Raw genomic sequence first — 18,717 nt, 5'->3', positions numbered from 1 at the left:
AAACTGACACTCACTTCGTTATCACCCGACTTCATTCACCCCAGGTTTAGTGAGTGTATGACTGGGCGGTCGAATGCTGCTTGACGGCTTAATTCGATTTCATACTTGGGAAGTGTTGGGTTAGGTTATTATCTGTAGGTGGTAACAAACGAATTTAATTAAGTTTTTGATTAGGTGATGCATGCAGTCCCCTCCCCTCCCCCATCACTACCGCCGGCCTCATTCGCCGGATATAATATGATTATAACGGCAGCTTTACTCTAAAGAATAATTCGAAGTGAAGTGATCCATGTTAAGTAAACGTTTGGCAGGGTTTACTCAGCTCTCAGCGCGTGTGTCCTGACCTAATACAGTTTTACGTTGGTAAGGGGTGTTTGTTTTACCAAGTCCAGCTTTAAACGCAATCAGTGATCAGTGTTTGCTCACCCTTGTTTGTTGCGGTAGTCTGGTCATTTGTGTCTAGCAGTTGCACTTTAATTTTTTAGTTTATTTTTTTTTTACCTGTGCAATAATCTACGTAAGTGTAAATTGTATTTGTTTAGGTGTTTATGAGGTGTAGAGCTATCACACACACACACACACACACACACACACACACACACACACACGTAGTTATGATTTCCCACAGGAGTTATTTCAGGCAGTATCTTACTTAACGTTGTTCACTAATACGAAGGCTGCGATCATGCCTCCTCCCGTCACCAGCAGGAATACCGCGGAAATAAAAAGAGGGATTTTCCGGTGATTTTCTGTGTGAGCCGTGGAAAATGGGAGATCAAATGGCGGAAGAATCTCTCTCTCTCTCTCTCTCTCTCTCTCTCTCTCTCTCTCTCTCTCTCTCTCTCTCTCTCTCTCAAGAATACCCTCCGGTGCTATTTCTTTCCAGGTCACTTTTATCCTTCAGGGTGTGTTATCGTTTCCAATATTCTGCTTTTTAAACTATCTGATTGAATTTCTCACTCGGGCGTTCTGTTGTGTGTATCCAGTGCAGTGGTGTGATTGGAAGCCTAGAATTCCTGTTTTCCCTCACTTTCTCTTTCTTTTTTACTCTCTCTCTCTCTCTCTCTCTCTCTCTCTCTCTCGTGTATTATCTTCTATCTTTCTACCTTTTCTTTATTGATTTTTAGTTGGTAACGAAAAAACAAAAATCTTACATTTATATCCAAGGAACATAGTTGGGAAATCTTTCAAAAAAAAATTTAAGTCTGTATAAAACTTCCTTCATGCCTCCCCCACCCCCTCTATATACACACACACACACACACACACACACACACACACACACACACACACACACGAGGAAATACTTTTATTAATGAAATGAACTGTTTCCGTCTGTCAATAAGTGAATGATAACATGTGAAAGTGAGCGAGTGAGTGAGTGAGTGAAAGTGGACCACCCACTCAGTTACACACAGGTAAGGAGTCGGGACCACTTACCTCCTGTTGGCATGTATACACCTGACGTCTTCTCCTTACCCCTCATATCCACCGCTACTGAGTGTATATATTGGCTCATGTCTAGGAGTGCGTGAGTGCGTGAGTGCGTGAGTGCGTACGTTCTTGTTCACCTTTTTTTTTCCAGCCACCCAACAGTATTGGAGTAAAAATCTTGAAAGAGCAAATAAAAAAGGGATATAATTTTTACCTATTGCTATTTTTTGCCATTTTTTTTATCATCAATCAGAGTACCGTCCTGATATCTGAGGGTTGGCGACCACAGTCCTCCATGCTAAACGTTCTCGGGCTGTGTTTACCAATTCTCCAAGGTTTTGTATCACTTTTGGGGGGGGGGAACCAGTTTTTAATTTCATTCTTCTAACCTAGTCTGTGTCACTCCTTGGTCCTCTTACACCTCAACTTTATCCATTAATTTTAACTTCTAAGTGTTTTGTGTTTGCGTTTTGTAGTATGTTTTTTATATTTATCGTTTTGTTTTTAATTTTTTTGTGATATTGATAAAAAAAGTTTTATTTTTAGTGTTGTATATTTTTTGGGTATTTTGTTATTTTTATTTATTTAATATTTTATTTTGGATGTGGAAATTTTTTGTTAATTAATTTGAAGTAGTTTTTTTAATTGTGTGGTTGGCACTTTTGTGTAGTTAATAATATATATATATATATATACTGTTATCTGTGTTTAATTTTTCTTGATTTTATTTCTTTTATTTTGTATTTTATGCTGAGTTTTCTTCTTTACCAATTAAAAAAAATCCAACCCCTCAAAAACATGGCAGGTTATTGCTGGGGGAACTGTAGTCTTAGCTAAACGCCCTCATAGACACATGGAAGGACTTAAACCCAACTATACCCCCACCCTCCATACACACATCAGGTTGTTTTGTCCTCCCGTTCCTTCGTCAGGCTGTTTTCTCAAAGGCTCGTACAGAGTGATGTGAGGGACACTCCATATACGATCGGCTTGAGTGGATTCGGTGTTCAATGGGTTTGGTTGGAGTCCACGTGTCCCCGATGATGGTGGTAGTTTGTGGTGTTCTGTTTATATTCCCAGAAAGTGTGTATTAGTTCTCTTGTTTCATCTCTCGTCTCTTTCTTTCTTTCTGTCTCTCTCTCTCTCTCTGTATCATTATTATTGCGTTTGTGTGTCCCCTGGTCCCGGTGAGTGTGCGGGGAGGAAGGGAGGGGAGATATTGAGTGTGAGTGTGTGTGTGTGTGTGTGTGTGTGTGTTTATATGAAGAAGAGGTGTCTGGCTTTCTGTCTGTTATTATAAGTCTTTTGCTGCGGTAACATTTGGTGTATGAGAGAGAGAGAGAGAGAGAGAGAGAGAGAGAGAGAGAGAGAGAGAGAGTCTTGTTTATTGCATCGTATTGTGTAACTGGAAACCGTGGAAGGAATTAATAAACTTTGAAATTGTAAGTTGAAATCGCAATTAAGTCATTGTTTTTAATACTTGTTCAGGGAATACCATATAACACTCGTATATACCTCTCACTCACTCACTCTTTCCCTCTGTTGTTAATAAACTATACGACAATTTGGACGAAGTAATACAAACCTATGATTAAAAACTCCGTAGTGTGTGTCCTGGACTGGGAAATTTAGATACACTTGTTTACATTATTCATCAACCAGACGTACAGTATCTACTTGTGTTGTTATTGTTGTTATATGTATGTGACTTCCCTACTTGTATCTAGGTTAGGTTAGGTTAGGTTAGGTTAGGTTAGGTTAGGTTAGGTTAGGTTAGGTTAGGTTAGGTTAGGTTAGGTTAGGTTAGGTTAGATTAGGTTAGGTTAAGTTAGTTTTGTTCAAATATAGACTTTCAGAATGTGTTAAGGCATATGATTTTCGCGATATTGGCATCACATACGAGTTACAGAAACATGTTTATACTACTTTTTGTTTAAGTTTCTCGTATGAACTTTTTACAGTGTGTTCACCTGGGAGACGTTACGACTACAAGTTCTGGGATAGTTGCCTCAGCGTATTATTTGCTTAATTAAGAAGATGTCCGATGATTAAAAAATAGTTTGAATGTTTGTCAGGCTTCAGGGACCAAGTAAAAAAAAGAAAGTCCCAAAGCTTCAAAGTTGACCTGACCCTAGGACCTGTTCATAACAAGAGGAGTTGATGAACCTTGTTAAAGATAATTAGTCAAGAAAAACGCCAGAAAAGTTTGACTTCGTGTTGGTAATTACTAACTCCCTCTACTACTCCTCCTCCTCCTCCCCTCCACCCCAGGCGAGGGTATTGTAATCGGTGTGTGTGTGTGTGTGTGTGTGTGTGTGTGTGTGTGTGTGTGTGTGTGTGTGTGTGTGTGTGTGTGTGTGTGTAGAAATTATGCACTCAGTCTTTTGATGGGCGAGGGTAATATAAATAAATAGGTGTGCGTGTGAGTGAATCTATCATTTGAGTTGCATATGAGGACCGACTTGTGTACATATTCAGCTTCTTTCCACATTTAACAGGACTAAACCACAACTCTTCCCCCCTCCCAAATATTCTCCCTAAAGATTTATTCCCAAGTCTTTTCTCCCGCCGTCAAGTACGTGAGATTCCCGACCATAAATTTGAGTTTCCGTCTCGGTCTGAACTTGAAGGTGATGATGTAACTATCTTGAGAAGGATAGAATATGGCGTCTTTGTATTTACATAAGAGGATGTTAGGATTTTTTTTTGCACTTAGGTGACGGGAGTTTTAGAGAAAGGGATTTTTATTATTGCGTTAAGAGCCTGTTGAGTTGGATGGGAGGTGGTGCACTTAAATTTGATGGGGATTTTATGAATACTAATGGACCAGTAGGGTTGGATAAAGAGTTTTGTACTTAAGGGAATTTTAGGGATTGGATAAAGTGCGTAATAGGGTTGGATACCATGTTCTGCTGTTCACTATAATTTTAAGGAGTTTAGGGTAACAAAAGGCGTTTCAGAATCACGTTAAGGAAGCTATAGGCTTGGATAACAGGTTTTATAGTTTACTCGAACCTAAGGCAGGGAGCATCTAATCCTACCTGAACCCATCCCTTCCCCCTCATTAATTTGGTGGTCTCAGGTCCTAGGAGGAGTAGGGATAGGATGAATAGGATTTCGGTGTGAACTATGGCAGTGTGACAAGGAAGGATTCATCTTGCTTTTTTGTCAGTGTTTTTGTTTCCTTTTTGTTTCTAATTTATAGTATTTACTTTCTCCATCAGTGTAGGGATATCTCTCTCTCTCTCTCTCTCTCTCTCTCTCTCTCTCTCTCTCTCTCTCTCTCAACGGATCATCCCCGGTCTTCAACTTTCCCTTGTTTTGACATCCTCGTAAAAATGGATTATAATGTGTGTGTGTGTGTGTGTGTGTGTGTGTGTGTGTGTGTGTGTGTGTGTGTGTGTGTGTGTACAGCGCCCCCAAAATCGTTACCCCTATGGTCGATGTATGTGGTTTTGTGAGCAGTGTTAGTCCACTAGTTTCTGAATGCTTGGTACAGTCGACCATAGGTATGAGTATAGAGCATTATCTACTATATGGTTAAAATTATTTGGTAAACCTTTCTTGGTTTCATAGTGATTAGTAATTTAGATTTTATACTGCAGATACTTCATTGTGCAGTATGTGTATATTGTTGTGTATATTTGAATACTGTCAAGCAGGCATACCGACGTGATAATGATGAACTGGAGAATTTATCAAAGCATTTCGTCCAGTGTTTCAAATTGTAAGAACGTAAAAAAAAATAACGATACATTTTTGGGGAGCTGTATGTTAGTTCGTCAACTATTAAAGTATTTCTACACAGTAAATTCTGAATAACGTGTAACTGTTTTCTTCCTCTCTCTCTCTCTCTCTCTCTCTCTCTCTCTCTCTCTCTCTCGGATAGACATAAAATATCCCTTAGCATAATTACCCGCGTCCCTCAGTTATCCAACTCTTCTCACAAAGTCGCTCAGTCGTTACGAAAATTTACTCTCTCGTGGAGTTATTTCCTCGTTATGTATCGCCAAGTTTTATTAGTGCAGCACGAGCGAGTTTCTCTCTCTCTCTTCCTTGGAGGCCATTGTGTCGTCAGAAGGACCACCACACACGGCTGGCATCTGGTGGCGGGGAAAAACTAAACAGCTAAGCAATTCCCAGGAGCTTTGTCTTATTGGTTCTTGTAGTTTATATATTTATTTCAGCACTTCCTTGTTTGTGAGGTGCTTATATTGTGAATGGTATATAATGAACTTATTTTCACCGTATGTGCAGTATTGGTCAAATTTGTATAAAATATGATGGAGAGAGAGAGAGAGAGAGAGAGAGAGAGAGAGAGAGAGAGAGAGAGAGAGATGACAAATAAATACCAAAATTAAGTATAGCTTTATCTCAAATGACATTCTGGTGTTGACTCATCATCGTCACTTTCAGAAATCAAGGTACTGAAAGTTCACACGTTCCCTGTACCTGACTCACCTAACCGGATTAAGTGTGGGAATTGCACCTGTAATGTACCTTAATTAGAGACGTATTCTAAATGATAAGTTATAGAGTTATGAAAATTATTGCACTAGACTTAATAAACTTGACCATGATTCATACTCTTGTTTATTTGGGTCATAATCATAAGGTTTATTCCCTATTGTCGTGCCCTTAGGATCCAGTCAGTGTTGTTTACGATACCATAAAGCCTCTGGGGTTGATTTTTTCCGAGTACTCTAGTCCCATATTGTGATCTGTCTCGGTCTCACCTAACCATCCGTTACTGTTAACTTTTGAAGCCATGTGAGTTAGGTTTACCCTTGACACTTTAACCGGGATATTTCGTGGATATTTACATCTTTGGAACATTAATCGGGAAATTTTAGATTAGGATTATTACTGAAGCATAACTCCTGACGCAAGCAATTCTCGGGGGCGGCCAGGTTTTTAAAATATCAAAGTTGAGTAAACAAAGTGAGTGGTAGGATGACCCCAGGAAGTGGCTGGCTGCCCTCTTGAATAATGAACTAAGTGTGACGGGTCTAGATCCCTGCCTAAAGTCGACCAATTTTCACAAAACATTTAACTGATTTTTTTTTTTTTTTATGTTTCTGTGCCGGGCGGGTAGTTGTGTGTGTGTGTGTGTGTGTGTGTGAATGTTTATATTTGTCAGTTTCTTGTCCTATATGATTATAGATTTTTATATAGTGTAAAGAAATGCCAATACAAACGCCGTCATTCGCAGTTATATCTCCCCCATTATTGGTGACTCTCAAGCCCTATAAAAGCAATCAAATAAATTAACTTCAATTTTTGGTGAGTGTTGTTGACATGATTAAAGTTTGCTAGTCATTGACCTTTGACCTTGTGTGACCCCTGTTGTGTGGGTGAACGACACTACGTAGGTTTTCGATGAATTTTGTTTGCACTGATGAGGATGTGAAGGGAAACGTTAGTTAAATATTTTTGGGTATGTGATCCTTGACCTTCTTATATGCTTGAAAGGTTCTCCTCACGTCACTGATTCATTCATAAAGTGATTCCAAGGTTCCCATATGTTCGGAAAGGTTACCGAGGGGAGGAACACTATACCTGTGGTCAACTGTACATGTAGGTGGCGTTGCAGCTTAACACACACACACACACACACACACACACACACACACACACACACACACACACACACACACACACACACACACTCATAGCAAACTAACCGTATATACACATTTTACACTGCGTACTATTTCCTTTGATGTAAGTCGCCGAAATTGAATTGAATCCTCCATATCAAGCAACCTATGTAGATTAAAACAATTTCACAAATGAATTAATGGTACCTGCCTGTAGGTATAGTGATGGAGTGGTGAGCGTACTGAGTTGGCAATCCATTTATCCCGGGTTCGAATCTCCAGCGAAGGGGTGGTGTAGGATTGATGTGCCGTGTGATGTAGAGCAAGGATTAACCACCCTCGCCAGCTTTAGTGTTATCCTCACCTGGTATCCTGTGACACATGATGCAGTGGGTTATCTTTCTCGCCCACTTGTGACCCATGACGCCAAACCCACGTGACACACAGTGGGTTTGGAAGAGCTGTTGGATGCCGGTAGCTCGTGTAAATATGTGATGACTAACTAACCGTACAGGTGGGGTGGATCCAGGTGCATAATTAATTAGTTTACCAGTTAAATATATCTTGTCAGGTGGGATGAATTAATAATGTGTGGGTTTGTCGCTCTCAAGTGAGTTGTTTTTATATAATCTTTACTTTCTTCATTTCTTGCCATTTTCCTCCTTCCTAATCTGCTTCTCTCCACCTTTTTCTTCCTTCCTTCCTTCCTCGTTTGTGAAGTTTTTGTTTTTAACTTCTTCCTCCGTCCCTAACTTTCTCTTAAGTCTTTTATCACTTGTCCTCACTATCCTCTCTTTGTATTCACCCAATCTCCTACCCCCCCCTCCAACTTACCCCCAACCGCGAGTCATTGTTAACTTTGCGCGTCAATTGTTGCGTCATTGTGTACTTTACGCGTCAATTGTTGCGTCATTGTGTACTTTACGCGTCAATTGTTGCGTCATTGTTAACTTTACGCGTCAATTGTTGCGTCATTGTGTACTTTACGCGTCAATTGTTGCGTCATTGTGTACTTTACGCGTCAATTGTTGCGTCATTGTGTACTTTACGCGTCAATCGTTCCATCCCTCACACATAATCTCATCTCAGGCGTAGGTAGTGTAGTGGGTGGTGGTGGTGGATGTTGGTAGGATAGTGTGAAGGTTAATAATAATAATAATAATAATAATAAAGTAAAGGAAAATGAAAAATTTAAATAGAATGAATATGATTGCCATTTCTAATAACGATAATGCGAGTTATAACATTAGTAAAAGCAGGAGCAATAATAATAATAATAATAATAATAATAATAATAATAATAATAATAATAATAATAATAATAATAATAATAATAATAATAATAATAATAATAAATGTGGCCATAAAGTAAATGCAATAACTCGTTTGAGGAAATATGAAGAAAAAAGGAAATAATGAGGGAATTCCGGTATGTGAATTAACAGACCACAGTGATAAATATTCCAGCGTTACACCCAGGGCTAACTAAGGCATTTTTATTATCTGAATATTTCCCTCATTCCATCCCATCCCATCCCATCCCATCCCATCCCATCCCATCCCATCCCATCCCACCCTATTCCATCCCATCCTTATATTGCCGTCGTTAATTAGAAAACAGAGGAAAGTTCTTATTTGCGTCACAAACTTTGATTGATGACAGTGTAAAATTGCTGTTCTTGAAACTTGAGTGAATTTATCCCGTTACTGTATATTATTTTAATGTTCGTCGTGTTATTGTAGATGACTCTTAAGGCTCTCTCTCTCTCTCTCTCTCTCTCTCTCTCTCTCTCTCTCTCTCTCTCTCTCTCTCTCTTTCTTTGTGTTTGATTGGATGTGTGTAGTGTGTATACCAGCCGCTTGCCTATCCATTTGATTACACGCGGTTGAGTGGTCGACACAAAGTTTGCAAGAACGTGTGTGTGTGTGTGTGTGTGTCTGTGTGTGTGTGTGTGTGTATGTGTGTGTTGCCTACTTACGTTTGTACTTGCATTGTTTAATTTAAAAGCAAGTACACTGTACTTTGTGCATGCGTAGTTGTACCTTCCTTTGTGAGCTTATAACCATCCCTCCTACTCCCTCTATTCCTTATACCTCTATCCCCTATCCCCCCTCCTTATCCCTCTATCCCCTACCCCCCTACTCCTTCTACCTTTATCCCCCTCCCCCCAATCTCTGCTCTCTCCTCGTGCCGTAAAAGTAGACGGTCTGACTCTTGCATTAATTCCCATAATGAAAGCTGTCACCTCTACTCACCAGTCCTGTCTGCTACATTGTGGCTGTTCCGATGACTTTTACCGCAGCTATTGTTTATGTTTGAGGTGTTTACATGTTTATTCTCCCGTTGTTCATGTTATAAGTTATAGCGTTACATTCTGTTGTTGCTTCTGTTCTTTCCTGCTACTATCGCCGCTGCTGCTCCAAAGGTCATGACATTTTTTTTTCATGTACTGTGTTCTCTCTCTCTCTCTCTCTCTCTCTCTCTGAAATTGAATTGTCTACTGGCAACCAATCCGCCCTTGAATATTAAATAATTTGTCTTTTGACGATTTTGTTAGGAAATGTTGGAATACGTTTGGTTTGGAGAAGTTAGGTTAGGATAGGCCAGGATATATTATGATAGGATAGGATAAGATAGTTTAGGATGGATAGAGTAATGTTGGGTAGTTTAAGTTATTTCAGGAGAGGGTAGAATGGGTTAGGTAAGGTTTGGGTTAGGTTAGGTTAGGGTAAGTGCTTCTCCAAGTGCTTCTCACGGCTTTTAAATCTGATATTAATGGTCTGTTTTAATACTCCAGGAAAAATCATGATACACGAAACCCCTTTTCAGGTTTTAATTGAAAATATGAAATTCAGCAAAAACTATCCGACATTTTCCCAGGTAGCTGATGACGTCAAGGGAGTAAGGCAGGAGAGGGAGGGGACACACTTGCTTATAGTCTTGACAATAAATCGTTTTTGATAATTTAAAGGTTTATTTGTTTAAGGTTATTATTGCAAGAAATAAGAACAACCATTTCAGTAATAGTATAATATAATGATAACTTACATTTTGTACTCATAAGGTTTGTAGAAATTGTTCCCCGGTAATCACTGTTTGGGTCTGTGGTCGCTGGCTGTTGTATAAAATTTTTAGGTAGTTTATTTTAAAGTTGTAATATAGTTTATTTCCCATTATGAATTTGTGTCAGTGTTTGGAACAAAACTTTGACCCGTGGTTATGATGAAAGGAATTGAATCTTCAACATCGAGACATTGTAAGCTTAAGAAACTTCAGTTAAGAATGAGCTTCTAATGCTGTTGGAGGGAGGAATATGAACTATGCTTTAGTTACACCGTGAATATTAAGTGTATTACTGTTTGTAACCGTGTGCGTTTGGTGGGTCAATGTAAGTATCTGTGTGTGTAAAGGTTTCGTTTCTGCTTATATATCTGTTCGTGTGTGTGTGTGTGTGTGTGTGTGTGTGTGTGTGTGTGTGTGTGTGTGTGTGTGTGTGTGTGTGTGTGTGTGTTCGTGTGTGTGTGTGTGTGTGTGTGTGTGTGTGTGTGTGTCGCCATGAATGACACCCATGCTCGTACTGGTGACAGCGAGCGATTGTACGCTGCAGGTAATTTAATTAAGCCATGATTGGCTGTTGTGCCTTACCTGGTTGGCTTTGATGCGGGTGACTGTTGCTGTCGGAACTGTTTTTTACCAGACTGTTGTGACTGTTGCTCCCTGACTGTGCTGCACCCTCTGTTAACGCCGTTGCTATTCGTGATGGCGGGTTCTTGACCATTAACTGCGTACCAGCTGTTAATGTGCAGTTATTGGTGTAGTATTATTTCTGGTGATTCTGTGGTTGGTATTATTGGGTCATGTTGCTAGTTGAGGTGGCTGTTGACCTGTGCTGTTACTGACTGTGTATGATGTTGTTACTGGGATTATGGGGTGCTGTTGAAGTTATTTAGTGCTGTTTAGGTTGCTGCGATCACTGCTGGTTATGCTGTTGTGATTACGTCTGGCATTGTTGATACTACTAAACCAAGAAGGACAAAAAAATAATCGAGAATCCGTTGTGTGTGTTTGTTTATTCTTTGTAGTGATGAGAATATTTGGATAAAATCTGAAGGCATGTGAGCTGTTGTGTACAATATTGATTTTCTTAAGTTAAATCTAAAAACACGAAGGAAATCTGATGTTAAATACTGAAAATAATGTTAAGAATCGGAATGTAATATGTGGGTAAATATTTAAGCATACTATTGAATTTAGGAAACTATATCTGGCTCATAGAAGAATTAACCAACCAAAAATAAAATATCCAACTGAATGACAAACGAACCGAAGGTCATAATCCCACCGTAATTGTACTGAGTGAACAGGTGATTAGATGTGAAATTATGAACCCCACATCGTCTACCTGCACAGGTTATACATCATTATACACATGTTTATTGGATGTTGTATTTATTCATCAGTGTGAACGCCTTTGAGTGTATTTTGGTATAGATGAGTAGTTTGTGTATAGGTAAATATGTCGTATACTGGGTAATATATTTTAGCGTATATGTTTGATTATGTGCATGTGTTATATGTAGATCTGATTTGGTATATCACATTGTTTTATTTACTAATGATTAATTAAGCTTAAGTCCTGTTTATATGCACTTGTTACCTGTACAGTAAACATTTATATCACGGAGACGAGGTATCATATGTGTTTTGGACAGGTCACCTATAGGTCATTGAATCCTTCATGCTAAAATAGATCTTCCTCGTGAACTTATCCGAATAACGATGGGATATAAGAAATAGTTCAGAATATCCGGATAGGCTTGTAGGTTGGTGAGAAGTATTGATCTCACGGAGGAAATTCTCTCTAGCTGAAAATTCCCTGTTGGTGTTGCCGGGGTCTGGTGAAGGCAGGGGAGGAAGGAGGGGTGAGACTGGGAAGGTAGGGGTGATGTGAAATGGGAAGGAGAGGATAACTGAGGTAAGGGTATTCTGACCGAGGGGGAGGGGGTGTAGATTGATGGGTGTGGGATATGGGTGAGCTAATATAAGGGAGAGAGAAAGAGAAGATTGATGGGTGTGATATCCCTCACGTTTATTCACTAGGGGACGGGGGTGATGATTCCTCCCAGACCCACCAGGTGTTAGTAGTGTTGATCTGTTTGTTTTGCTTCCTGTGGCGTTTGAAGTTATGGTTTTTAACTTTGTGTTGTTTCGGTAATATTTCTCATCTGCTCTTACCCTCTCAGTGACATCATTGCATCTTTCACCATCAATGTGACACACGATTCATAATAGTTATTTAGCCGGGTAGTTATTTAGCCGGGCTCCAGTAACCCAACACCAAGTTTCAGGGAAGGTAATTTATTGATGACGTCTTGGTGAAAGTTGAGGTGTCCAGCCGTGGGAGTTTATTGTTGTTTTGAGCGAGACATCTCAGACGGGGAGACAATTTTCCTCTCATGTCTTCTTCAACTTTGAGTGTTCGATTAAGACTTCTTGTTTTGTATTCATTCACCTTTTTTTTTATGCTCTACTTGAAGTATGACGAGATTATACACTGGTCACAATAAGTCTGTTGTACTGTATATAATGGTTCGATCCGAGTGTGGAAGGTCCGATTTATTGAGTTACTCTTATCTATACGTCTGTTCTGTCTTTTTCTCTAAACACTGTTGGTCATAGAGTCGATGAATTTCACATGTAACAGTTAACTTCCTTAGCATTACAGAATTGCAATAACATTAAGTACATTATGACCAACGGTTGTACACTTCTTATGGGTTAACCTTAGCGTGATTCACCTTTGACATCACTGTATCCAGATGTAACGTACGTAGGCATTTTACTGTTGTTTTCATTTGTACATCTTCTCAGAGTAATTACCTGTATCTAAAACCTTATCTATACCTGTGTGGTGAGTGTTGAATTAATAAAACCTGATGACTTTACCACAATAACATGGTGATATATCCGCCTTGGTCAGATTCTCCTGTACGTAGTCAGGCAAAAGAAAAAAAAATATTGTGTTCTGTGTAAGTGAAATATCGTATGTCTGAGGGAAGACGTCGATTGAATTGTAGAGTCGAATGGTCAAGGTCACTTTCATCAAGTTTCTGTATCTGTGCCAACACGTTCTGGGAAGTTTGAGATATTTATGTTGTTCTTTGTTATTTCTGTATCTGCTTTAATTATGTTTATTATCGTTATTTGTTATTTTATTTATTTATTATTATTATTATTATTGTTGTTGTTGTTGTTATTTCACTGATTTCTACTACTCACTTTTTTTTCTATTTGACATATCCTTCTTTATATAGTTGTTCGAGCATTATAAATCTGCCTTAATTTATACACTACGACATTTTCAGATACTAAAGTGGTTTTTGTTTTCATTTTTTTATCTTTTGTTTATTAACTGATGTATAAAATTCTTTACTTTATTTGTTTATATTATATTATATTTATTTCAAACTTAGAAAAGCCGACACGAGGCTTCCTGTTGTGAGATAACCTCCTAGTCACTAACGGCTAGCAGGAAGTGTTGTATTTCCTCCTATTTCCTTGTTGGGAGGGAGGAGGGGAACAGGGATAATGAGGGATAAAGGGGGAGGGAGGAAGAGAGATAGAATGGCTGTTGGAAGGAGGGGGAAGGAGGGATGGTGAGAGAGGGGAGGCTTATGGAGGTGGGGAATGAGGAGGGTAATTATACAGGGTGGGAGGAGGGTAAAAGGTGGATTGGATGAAAGGGAAGGGAGGGGGGCAAGGATGGAGGGAAGAGAGGAGATTCAAGACTGAGGATAGGGAGGGAGAGAAGCAAGAAGTAAAGGGAGGTAAGAGGGAGGGAGGAAGGAAGAGAAGCACGACGTAAAGGGAGATAGGAGGGAGGGAGAGAAAGAAGCAAGAAGGAAAGGGAAGATAGGAGGGAGGGAGAGAAGAAAGTAAGAAGGAAGGGAAGATTATGGGGGCGGAAGACGACGGACAGCATGACAGATAGGGAAGATAAGAGGGAGGGTGAGGAAGGGAAGGGGAAGGGAGAGAGGAGGGGTATTGATATGCAGATGCTGGTGGCCTTGTGTGTGTGTGTGTGTGTGTGTGTGTGTGTCCTCCTCACTCACAGACCTTTCCTCTGGTGCTGCTTCACATTCCTTCAGGCGCCAGTGCAGAGGTTCAAAGCTAGTATATAAAAGAAGACGTTTATATTGTATCTGTTGGACCAAACATCCGTGTCTTGTCAGAGAACCGCCTCAGGTGACCTTCCAACATTATGTGGTAAACGCCAGCTTAGTGCTTCAAATCTTCTTGCTTATGTGATGCTGTGATGGTGATTTGGTTAGATCTAAAAGTACCACTGTGGTTATCTTGACACATAAAAGCTTTATAAATATTATCTCCATTCCATGAACTAGTTGTCCAGCCTCGTACAGTAGTTGCTGGCATCTACCCCGTTCCATTTCTAACAATATTTATCTCATTGTACACTATTTCATATCGCAATGTTTATTTACTTGGTTTATCTTGTTATTATTTAGACTTCAAAACAGCTGTTGATATGGGTGTAAAAATTTTCCCTATGTATGGCCTTTTTTTTATTAGCGTATAAATATGACCGGGAGGATGGTTCATTTATTTCGTGAAGAGTGTCCTTTTGAGTTTACAGTCTCGTGGGGGTTGTAACTCAGTCGGGTGTATCCATAACTTCAATGGTCCAGAGCCCGTGTGTTTATCGCTGGTGTTTGACTTAAAAGCGGATACTTCTGAAGGTTGGATTTTTTTTTTAACGATAAGAATTTACAGCTTTACGTAGGTTGAAGTTTATTATAAAATCCTGTCTAAGAAACAAACTTTATTCCTACACGAGTTGATATTTATTTGCTCTGTTCCTCCATATCCTGACTTTTAAAAAAAACACAGACTTTTATTCTATTCGTTACTCTGACTTTTATCATATTCCTCTATGTTTTCCGTAATAATTATTGTTTATGTAAGTAATTATTGTTTGTCAGTAATTATTTTAAGTTAACCTCAGGGAAATTTCTTGAGTGTGTATTGCAGCATTTAAAGTCATAAGACGTATTGTTAATGGTATTGCGGGTGATGTTGGGGACCGCGGTTGGGGAGGGAGGGAGGGGGTCTGCCAGCCAGTGTGTAAATAATGTACCGGAGCTCTTGACACATGGTCGCAGGTTATGTTGCCGCCAGTGAGAGAGGCGAGAGAGAAAGCGGGGGTGTGACAGGCAGTGGAAAGGAGAGAGAGAGAGAGAGAGAGAGAGAGAGAGAGAGAGAGAGATTCGGGATGTCTCTCACGTAAACGATTTATGGGGCGCTTTCTGCTACCGCTAAAGAACGGAGGTCTTTATCACCTCTCAGTAGTGGAGAGGGGAGTGTGTGTAGTGTTTATATTGGAGCTGAGGGTAATGTTATACGATGATTGGAACTGAGGAGAATGTTAACTGATGATTGGAACTCATAAAAATCGATGTTTTGACGATGATTGGAAGTGATGAGAAATAATGTTTATGCCAGGATTAGAAACTACACGTTTTACGAAATTATTGCAAATGTTGATGAGGATGTATGTATGTTTTGTGTAGTTCCTGAGACAAATAAGTATTTTTTTTTTAATAGAAGGAGTTTATGGACACTTAAAACGTGTCTCAGATCTGTGTTATATAAGTGGATGCCTTTGAGGAAAAAATAGAAAAGGGCTGAACGGTTCTTTTTTAATAATATCCCAAAAGATACAGAGACATGGGAAAACTTTTTTTACATTGTAGTGGACTGTCAGGAGCAATGGGGAGAAAATGTCTTGTAAATAATATGCATTTATGTGTAGTAAATTATGTACTTATATGTGAAGTGTTTGAGATCAGATGATAAATGTTGTCTTTCTGTGTGATTCCATGAACTTAAATAAATGGTCTTTCATCTGGTTTAAGGAGAAGAAAATTGCGTTTTGTGCCAGGTATGTTTAGAGCTGTTGACAGAAAGGAAAGTATATATTTTTTTTTTTATGAAATGAAAAAGAAAGATGAGGCGAAAACAGAGACTGAAACATATGAGTGTTGTGTGTTTATTTCCTTGGCTGTAATTGATTAGTGATTCACTGATAAAAAAATACTACTAATACTAATAATAAAGTTCATTAAATTAAAAAAATAATAAATATTGAATAGGCTACAGGGATTTATAGTAAATAATGTAATATTTTAACTGTATTTTTATTAACGACGAGGCTTCATACTGCGATCATTAATTATAACAAGTAAAAGCCGTAGCGCAGTTTTGTAAATTTGATGGAATATGTTGTCATGTTTATATAAGATAGGCTCAGTGTGTTGTTTATTTATTGGTGTACAATATTGGACGTGTGGAGCACAAGTGTGGGGAGTAGATATAGACGTGAGACACACTATCTAAATTTACAGAAGATAATTAGAAACTTGGGTGTTATAAAGTATATAGAACAAATATTATTTTTTAGACCATTCATGTTATCCAAAGAAGCGAATACCATAACACCAGACAGTTCATAAGCAGTGTTATTATGGGACATTATAAGTAAATGCCTTAAGAAATTGAAGTGTCTGTCTTGGAAAATCTCAATAAATTCAGCTGACTGTCTTGGATACCCGTAAAAAAGATAGACTGACTGTCTTTGAAAACCTGAAGAAAATGGGCTGCCTGTTAAGGAAAACCTAGATTTATTGTTGTCTCCTGAAACACCACAAGAAACGGTCCTATATATCTTGAAGAATCTAGCAAAAATGGACTGTATAATGTGGAAAAGCTAACTGCACTTATCTCGGAAAATATCAAGAATCTGTTTTGTTTATCGTGGAAAACGTCAGGATATTTGATTACTTAACATATATAGCATCAAAGTTTATACTGTTAACCCTGCCATAGAAATTTTGAAAGCCATGATCGTGGAGTAGATATTTGAAAATGATTTGAAATTAAAATAAATAAATAAAATTGGGGGAAAATGTTAGGAAAGTGAAGGAAAAAACGTGAAATAATTGGAATAACATCAAGAAATTGGTAGACCTGAAGACATTAGAAAAACCGTATTAAATTGGGAAAACCATAAGAAACATACATTGGAAAATTTCAGAAAATCCCCAAATCATAAAAAAATAAATAAATCTTAAAAACTGAAAAAAATGCAAAAACAAAACAAAACAAAGAAACCTGAAGAAAATGCGAAAATCTTAAGTTAAGCAAAATTTAATGGGGTGTTATTTAAAGGTAAGGTAAGGGGGGGGGGGTTGAGGAGGAGGGAGGTATTTGAGTGTCTGAAGGTCGTGCCAGTTCTTGTTTACCTCTCGCTTCTCCTGCTGACGTCCACACCTCAATATCGGGTGAGCGTGCTGCCCCACCTCCAGAGATTGATTATGGCCCACCACCCACCATTATGGCACACACACTGGGGAGGGGGGGAGGGGGACAGTGAGATAAGTGGATGTATTTGTGGTGAAGGGGGATTAGCATAAGATTGGGGGATTAGCGGCAGTGTGGCGTATGACTTTAGATTGTGGTGTAGTGTTGGATCAGAATGAAGTAGAATATTTAAAGGTACAATACTGGATTATGGTGGATTGTGGGAATATTTGACTTATTCGAATTTATTGGTTCATATATACATAGACTTACTGGTTCAAATATACATAGACTTACTGGTTCATATATACATAGACTCACTGGTTCATATATACATAGACTTACTGGTTCATATTTACATACAATTATCACGTTGATGTATTTATATTATTACATAAGACTGTAATCACTTAAATACGGGTTAATTTATTCTTATAATTACAGATATTAGACCATTCCAATAATTATAGGTCCACATATCCCTTTAGTTGCGTCTGTAATCCCGTAATTAGTAGTTCAAATACCTATATAATTATAGATGCAGCTGTAATCACTTAATTACAGGGGAATCCAGCAGGGGAAAGAGAAATTGGGGGAGGTGTGTGTGTGTGTGTGTGTGTGTGTGTGTGTGTGTGTGTGTGTGTGTGTGTGTGTGTGTGTGTGTGTGTGTGTGTGTGTGTGCGCGTAAGGAGTAATACAGTGATATAATTTTCAGTACGAAGCAAAAAGGAATATTGATAACACTGGTGATTTTAGAGGATAATTAGCGCTGAATGGACGCCAGACTCTTGTGATTAACGAGAGGACAAGGTTTCGACACTGATGTTTTACCTGCACTCCAGAGATCGATCTTTACTGATATTTGGAGAAACTTGGTCAATCATTAGTTTTCGTTCACTTGAGTTGATGTTTTTAAAGTCTGGTTCGATTTCATTTTGTTTCGTTCGATTCAGATGACTGTGTGGTGTTCTTGTTTCGTTCAGTACAGTTTGTTCGTCATTGGTATCGAGGGATTCATTTAGATATCTCTTCAACCCTAAGTTTGTTTTTGTTCACTTTGGTTAAAATTATATACTTAACTTTCAACTCAGATTATATTATCACTGTGGATAACATTCTTTATATTTAGTGAAGTATCTGTTGATCGTTCAACACAATGATAGATTTTCCTTTTATCTGAGAAAATATTATTTATTATTCATCTGTTTCAATTACTTTCATCACTATGGTTTTTCGTGGGAAGTCGGCGTGTACAACATTTCACAATTATTTCAGGTTAGATTCTTTTTGGGGTCCTTTTTGTGG

Source organism: Homarus americanus, unplaced genomic scaffold (assembly GCF_018991925.1).
Source record: "Homarus americanus isolate GMGI-L3 unplaced genomic scaffold, GMGI_Hamer_2.0 scaffold41444, whole genome shotgun sequence".
NCBI lineage: Eukaryota > Metazoa > Arthropoda > Malacostraca > Decapoda > Nephropidae > Homarus > Homarus americanus.
The sequence above is the reverse complement of the archived record's forward strand: the minus strand, read 5'-3'. Positions refer to the sequence as shown.